Raw genomic sequence first — 8510 nt, forward strand, 5'->3', positions numbered from 1 at the left:
TCATTCAATTACAATCAGTTATAATCCTTCATTCAATCAATTATAATTACAATTACAATAGTACTGAAAATACAAATCTTTGGCTTCATTAGAGAAATTTGCTCGACTGAAATTTCAATGTTAAAGAATTGAAAGAGAAGATATATTTTGACGGTATGATATTTTTTTAGAAGTAAATAGGCCTTTTTCAGTCATCACCCACCTGAAGAATAAAAAACCGATTGTTATCCAAGTCCACTCCTTTTCATTTCAATTTCTTAGTGACCTTTGTAAAATTACTTCCACGGTTATTTATGTAGTACTTTGAAGAGTTGTCTCGAAATGCAACTCTAATAATGACAAAGTCACTTCCTGCAACAGCTTCGTATATTCCATCATCCTACAAATAGTCATGGCATTCATAAATCAGAATGACCATTGGGGGAAAGAAAAACAAAGTGAAAGAAGTGCATCATGTATAACCATTTTTTTCTTAATGAATTAATAAAAACTCAAAGAGGAATGAAATCGACATAAAAGGAATGGTCTCACCATATGGTTTGTAGGGCCAAAATAAACGTCTGGACGATTTCCGCAAGGAGGACCATTGGTAGCCACAAGTACCCACTTCCCAAGGAATGGTCTCACCATATGGTTTAGGTTATAAGTTTATGTTAATGTCGTAGGTTATAGGTTTAGGTTTAGGTTTAGGTTTAGGGATTTGAGAATACATTTACATTTTAGGTTTAGGTTTAGGTTTTACGTTTAGGTTAAGGTTACAGGTTTAGGTTTAGGTTATAAGTGTAGGTTATAGGTTTAGGTTTAGGTTAGGTTATATGTTAAGGTTTAGGGAATTGAGTTTAGGTTATAGGTTAAGGTTTAGGTTATAGGTTAAGGTTTAGGTTTAGGTTATAAGTTTAGGTTTAAGTTATAGTTTTGGGATTTGAGAATAGGTTTAGGTTATAAGTATAGGTTTAGGTTAATGTTGTAGGTTATAGGTTTAGGTTATAAGTTTATGTTAATGTTGTAGGTTATAGGTTTAAGTTTAGGTTTAGGGATTTGAGAATACATTTAGGTTTTAGGTTTAGGTTTAGGTTAAGGTTATAGGTTTAGGTTTAGGTTATAGGTTTAGGTTATAGGTTATAGCTTTAGGGAATTGAGAATAAGTTAAGGTTTAGGTTTAGGAAATCGGGTTCGAGTTCGGGATCGGGTTTAGGTTTGGGTTTTCAAGTTTAGGTTTAGGTTTAGGTTAGGGAGTTGAGATTAGGATTAGGTGTAGGTTTAGGTTTAGGGATTTGAGAATACATTTAGGTTTTAGGTTTAGGTTTAGGTTATAGGTTTAGGTTTAGGTTAATGTTAGGTTATAGGTTATAAGTTTAGGTTATAGGTTAAGGTTTAGGTTATAGGTTTTGGTTTAGGTTAAGGTTATAGGTTTATGTTTAGGTTAAGGTTTATGTTTAGGTTAAGGTTTAGGTTTAGGTTATAGGTTATATGTTATAGGTTATAGCTTTTGGGAATTGAGAATAGGTTAAGGTTTAGGTTTAGGAAATCGGGTTTGGGTTTAAGTTTGGGTTTTCAAGTTTAGGTTTAGGTTTAGGTTAGGGAGTTGAGATTAGGATTAGGTGTAGGTTTAGGTTTAGGGATTTGAGAATACATTTAGGTTTTAGGTTTAGGTTATAGGTTTAGGTTTAGGTTAAGGTTTGGTTGTAGGTTATAAGTTTAGGTTATAGGTTATAGGTTATAGGTTATATGTTAAGGTTTAGGTTATAGGTTTTGGTTTAGGTTAAGGTTATAGGTTTAGGTTTAGGTTTAGGTTTAGGTTATAGGTTTAGGTTAGGTTTAGGTTTAGGTTATAGGTTATAGGTTATATGTTTAGGTTAAGGTTTAGGGATTCAGGCTCGGGTTCGGGTTTGTGTTCGGGTTTAAGTTATAGGTTTTGGTTTAGGTTATAGGTTATAGGTTTAGGTTGTGGGTTTTGGGATTTGAGAATAGGATTAGGTTATAAGTATAGGTTTAGGTTGGGTTATAGGTTAAGGTTTAGATTTAGGCTATGGGTTTTGGGATTTGAGAATAGGTTTAGGTTATAAGTATAGGTTTGGGTTGGGTTATAGGTTAAGGTTTAGGTTTAGGTTTAGGTTATAGGTTTTCGGATTTGAGAATAGGTTTAGGTTATAAGTTTAGGTTTAGGTTGGGTTGTAGGTTAAGGTATAGGTTTAGGTTATAGGTTTTGGGATTTGAGAATAGGTTTAGGTTATAAGTTTAGGTTTAAGTTGGGTTATAGGTTAAGGTTTAGGTTTAGGTTATAGGTTTTGGGATTTGAGAATAGGTTTAGGTTATAAGTTTAGGTTTAGGTTTAGGTTATAGGTTATAGGTTATAGGTTTAAGTTTAAGTTATAGGTTTAGGTTTAGGTTTAGGTTTTAGGTTTAAGTATAGGCTTAGGTTATAACTTATAGGTTATATGTTTAGGTTAAGGTTTAGGGATTTGGGTTCGGGTTTGGATTTGGGTTCGGGTTTAAGTTATAGGTTTTGGTTTAGGTTGGGTTATAGGTTAAGGTTTAGGTTTAGGTTATAGGTTATAAGTATAGGTTTATGTTTAGGTTAAGGTCTAGGTTTAGGTTATAGGTATAGGTTTTGGGATTTGCGAAAAGGTTTAGGTTAAGGTTATAAGTATAGGTTATAGGTTAAGGTTTAGGTTTAGGAAATCGTGTTCTGGTTCGGGATCGGGTTTAGGTTTGGGTTTAAGTTTTAGGTTATAGGTTATAGGTTTAGTTTATAGGTTAAGGTTTAGGTTATAGGTTAAGGTTAAGGTTTGGGTTATAGGTTATAGGTTATAAGTATAGGTTTAGGTTTAGGTTAAGGTCTAGGTATAGGTTATAGGGTTCGGGTTCGGGATCGGGTTTAGGTTTGGGTTTAGGTTTTAGGTTATAGGTTATAGGTTTAGGTTTGGGTTATAGGTTAAGGTTTAGGTTAGGTTTTAGGTTAAGGTTATAAGTATAGGTTATAGGTTTAGGTTTAGGTTATAGGTTATAAGTATAGGTTTTAGTTTAGGTTAAGGTCTAGGTTTAGGTTATAGGTATAGGTTTTGGGATTTGAGAATAAGTTTAGGTTATAGGTTAAGGTTTAGGTTTAGGAAATCGGGTTTGGGTTCGGGATCAGGTTTAGGTTTGGGTTTAGGTTTTAGGTTATAGGTTTAGGTTTGGGTTATAGGTTAAGGTTAAGTATAGGTTTAGGTTATAGGTTATCGATTATAGGTTTAGTTTATAGGTTAAGGTTTGAGTTATAGATTAAGGTTTAGGTTATAGGTTATAGGTTATAAGTATAGGTTTAGGTTTAGGTTAAGGTCTAGGTTTAGGTTAGAAGTATAGGTTTTGGGATTTGAGAATAGATTTAGGTTAAGGTTATAAGTTTAGGTTAGGGTTATAAGTTTAGGTTATATGTTAAGGTTTTAGTTTAGGTTAAGGTTATAAGTATTGGTTATAGGTTTAGGTTTAGGTTTTGGTTTAGGGTTAGGTTTAGGTTATAGGTTATAGCTTTAGGGAATTGAGAATAGGTTTAGGTTATAGGTTAAGGGTGTAGTTTAGGTTAAGGGTGTGGTACCTGCAAATACAGATATAAACATGGCCTGTCCAAATGGCCAGGCCCCTCTAATGCTGTCCATAGGAAATAGACAGCTTCATCATGGTCATAACAGCGGTTCCCACCTTCCAGGGACCCCTGCTCATTCGGATAGGTCCGATGCACATTCAGGTCTACTCCATTACTTTCGAGTAAATACATAAACACGGCCGATCCAAATGGCCAGGCCCCTCCAATGCTGTCCATAGAAAATAAACAGTTTTATCATGGTCATAACAGCGGTTCCCACCTTCTAGGGACCCTCGCTCAACATCCGTATAGCTCCGATGCACATCCGGGTCTGCTCCATCAATTTTTACGGAATTATGCATGTCCTGCTCATGAGCATACCTAATATTGCCAATGCATGGGATTCAGCATAAATGCATGAGATTCAACACAAATACCTTTTCATGATTTAAAGAAGGGAACTCGAAGGTTTTCCTTACCTTCCATTGTATGCTTCCAAGGTGCAGATGGCCCCTAAAACTCACATACATCCTGGGAATCGCTTCTCAAAATCGTAGATTGTTTTGTTTTGAAACTCGTTCATCTCACCTGAAAACCTATCACATAATGAATAACTATAACCACAATGATAACTATTGTGAATGCACTATAATGAACAAATTATTATTATTATAGATAATTGTAATTACAACATAGTTATCATGCACACGATATCACATAATGTATTATTTGATGAACTACACATGTGCATTCTTGACAAGAGACGTACCATCCTTGTCTAGTTTGAGGGAATGACTGCTTCCAAATGATGCAAGATTTAGAGAAACACGTGGTTTTGCCTGGCACATTACTACATAGAGTCAGATGTTATCTAAAATGCCTCAGAAAACCTTTCTAGTCATTGTAATGAACAAGAATGGTGAGAGCATGGAAGAACCATAAAATATCTTACTTGAGAGCCTGTTGTAACAATTAAAGCATATGAGGAGCTTACCTGCTTAGGTAAACATTTGTTTCATCCAGCCTCCTGTCCCATCCATTAGGGGCATATCAGATCAGTGGTCTGTATCATCAAACCATGGGCCCTGGACCCAAGTAAAATGCATATCCTCATGTAGAAGATCATGACGTTCAAATTGGAAGGGGTTTTGTTTATTTGTATGAGAGATTCAATGCATACGTCTACAAGTTACCGCCAGTAAACATGTTCTCATAAGTAGTAATTGACAGAGGGCCAATGATAGAATGGAACTAGTTTCTATTAAGAGCTTAGCATGGCTTGCCTTTTTGTTTACCATGTCATGATACGGACTGTTCATCTAAAGGTACCACTGTAAATGGCCCAACATGGCAAAAATATCAAGAATCAGGGATCCAACCTCCATTAGAAGGTGAACTAGAAACTACCTTTCTGGAGCATCATTTCTAACAGAGTATGGACAATGTCATCTCTGCTGAGTAAGTTTTTTACGCAGCTTATCCACGGTGGAACCTAGATGAACAGTCTAGTTAATCATGTGGTGAGGTGGAATGTGCAAGCCTTCTGGCAATTTCTATTTTATAAGGCCATGTAGTTGAGAATGGATAATATATAGAGGAATTCTAGGATCCTCAAATTACAGAATTTACAATAAACTCACGTTTTCAGCATGTAGAAGTGGGTCCCATGGATTATTGATCCAGACCATCTGTGTGTTGGGCCCCACTGGAAAGAAAATGTCCTAAAATTCCTCGATAAGACAATCCTAAACTTTCAATTTCTGGCCTAAAAATGGACAGCTAAGAAGAGAAATATATCAACGGTCCACATTTGGCTCAGAAAATGCAAAAACTGATGGCTAAGATCTTACAATTCAGGCCTTCATGGTGGGGCTGAGCAGAGCAATTGTCCAAATAATTGAACCATGGGCTCAGAAAATGCAAAAACTGATGGCACATGCTTTGACTGCTATATACACCTGTCCTTTGTAGTATGTATAAGCAAAAGCAGAAAATATTGGTATTTTTATTAATCAGAGTGAGTGTAAACAATGGCTCCCTAAATAAAATGGAATATGTTATTTAAGGTATCAAAGACATTCCTCACATGTATAGACATGTATGGAAAATGGAGGTTGATAAAGTAGAAATCTAGAATGACAATGTAAAAACAAAGACAACAGAAGGCTGAACATAAAAGAAATAAAAATTTACATGTTATAGGCACCTAACAGATAGGAACAACCTATGAGAGGAAATTACCAACTCGAAGGATAAAAAAAGACTGTTCAACATCACATCTTCCTCTTGATATTACGTGCTTAAAGTTATAGTCAAGAAGAATTTCTGATCCTTGACCTGAAAATTTGTACAAGTGGGGCTATTTGGTAATCAGGAATGTTTATTCGAGGGATGTTATGAGGGCTAGTGTTATGGTTAAGAGGAAGGAGTATGCCATCATCTTAGCATTCGATGTCAAAGTAACACCTGAGGCTCGGGAGCTTGCAGATGAGACTGGTGTGAAGATATTCATTGCCGATATTATCTATCACTTGTTTGATCAGTTCAAGGCTTATATTGACAATCTTAAGGAAGAAAAGAAGAAGGAAGTTGCAGAAGATGCAGTCTTCCCCTGTGTTCTAAAGATTATGCCGAACTGCATTTTCAACAAAAAAGATCCAATTGTCTTGGGTGTTGATGTCCTTGAAGGGATTGTAAAGGTCGGCACTCCAATCTGTATTCCTTCGAGGGATTTTATCGATATTGGACGAATAGCTTCCATTGAGATTAACCACAAATAGGTTGATATAACAAAGAAAGGCCAAAAGGTGGCCATAAAGATTGCTAGCACCAACGCCGAAGAACAACAGAAGATGTATGGTAGGCATTTTGAGATTAATGATGAGCTTGTTAGCCACATCTCGAGGAAACCTATCGATACACTTAAATCAAATTATTGGGACGACTTGTCTATTGAAGAGTGGAAGCTGGTAGTGAAACTGAAGACTCTCTTCAAGATACAGTAAGCTAGAAAAGAAAAGAAAAAGAAAAAAGAAAAAGCAAGAAAAGGAAAGGAAAAAAAGTAGAAAGCAGAGTGAAGAATAATTACAATCTGAAGTATTGATGAATAGGACTTGTACAAGAAACAATATATTAAGCAATATAAGGAAAATAGAAGATATAACTTTGAAATGAGACCAAGAGACTAGTTAGGAATCACTGGTTCAAAGGAAAGCAGACACAACTCATCAACACGACCAAGAATTGAGGCCATAGTCGGGGAAACTCAACCTTTGAAGTGCATAAATTAAGAGATGATATGTGAATGTTGTTACAATATGCACCTCTACCATGGCCAATTCCAATGCCAGGTAAATAAGAGAGCATGTGGTTTGGTCAGCAGACATATCATAGGACTTCTGCCAACCATTTAGAAGCACAACCCAAATTGCTACAAGAAAGATTAAGATAATGATGATAGTTTAAATGGAAAGCCAACATTGAAGGTTAATACCAATACAAAAGCGACACTTGCTGGAATGTTTTCTTCACAGTACAAGAAAATATGCATGCAAGATCTTGCATGAGTCCTATCACATTTTGTTAATGTATATCACACCATTCAGTCTCTAAATGTAGAAACTGCAGAACAGAACTTTCAGCAAATGCATAACAATATGTAGCTAAAACATTAGAAAAGAAAGTGTGGCAGAAAAATTAGTCTGAAAAGCTCAAAGATATTTTGATATGTAACAACCACCATATACAGGCATATGATTGTGAACAGAAATTTAGAGGACTCCAGGCTCAATAAAATGGACCATCTTTAACATAGTCTGCTAGCTTCTACACACAGCTACTACATGGGTAATCAGTCACTAACCATTAGTGTGACTCACACCAAGAGCAAGAAGCCCTTCCAGGTTTGTTGGGCCTGCTTCATGTGCCCGCATCATTGATGCAATAGCCTGCAATACAAACAGATTTCTTAAGATGAATGCTTCCAAAACAATATCCTTGCTGAATGACAACAACATCAAAACTTCTTTTTTAATATTTCGTTTTATGAGAAGATAATAAAGAATGGAGAATACAAAAGTCTCCAAGGATTTCATTTCACCATTCCTATAAAGATGACCATGAATAATACACGCAACTATGAACAACTTTATGAATCTATAACCTATTTCATGACGGGAGGGCTTACAACTGCAAAAGACAAAAGAAGCATCTCAATAGACAATAGTTGCTCTTTTACTAAAATTCCTATAATTCTAGGACCACTGATAGTCTAAGAAAAACAACAACACAAGGGAAGGCAAAATAGGTAGACAAAAAAATGCACCCATTAGCAACTTTGAAGAATTAGAGGCTAGTTTAGTTCAACAAATCTGTGTCCCCGAATCAGACGCTAGTTTGGTCCATGCAGCCAGAGAATCAAATAACTCAGCTTTTTTACAAATCGATCCCAAATGGCAATGATGCCAAAACGGATCTTCTTTTTTTTTTTTCCTTCTTTCTTTTCCTTTTATTTATTTATATATTTTTATTGGTAGTATAAGCATCTCATTAGCACCAAACAAAAAGGAATTACACCACAAAGTATAACAAGAAAGGGATGCCCCTTCTTGAAATTAATAAACAACACAACTTGACCCCAATCTAGGAATTGAAAGTTAACAAGAAAATACAAAGGTAGACCACATTCAGTTGAAAAGAATCTAAAGTGTTAGTTGGGATCCTCTAATCTTAGAGGATCTCTAAATTTGTGCTAGCTAACTATTTGATTTTTCTTCCTGCCTTAGCCTCTGCTAATTTTCCCTTCCAGACCTTATTAAGACCTTTGTATTCATACCTTCTATCTCGGAAACTGAAATTACATAGCACAGTAAACCATACAATGTTTGATATGAACAACGAGTATCCAATCAAGTTTCTAGCCAACTTGGAGCAGTCCCCTTATCAG

General features: G+C 35.6%; 1 pseudogene; it reads left to right on the forward strand.

Annotated features, from left to right (window-relative positions):
• The first annotated feature begins 5959 nt into the window (after positions 1–5959).
• LOC131222376 (uncharacterized) lies at positions 5960–6977 on the forward strand (annotated as a pseudogene).
• Positions 6978–8510: the final 1533 nt, after the last annotated feature.

This window comes from Magnolia sinica, chromosome 13 (assembly GCF_029962835.1).
Source record: "Magnolia sinica isolate HGM2019 chromosome 13, MsV1, whole genome shotgun sequence".
NCBI lineage: Eukaryota > Viridiplantae > Streptophyta > Magnoliopsida > Magnoliales > Magnoliaceae > Magnolia > Magnolia sinica.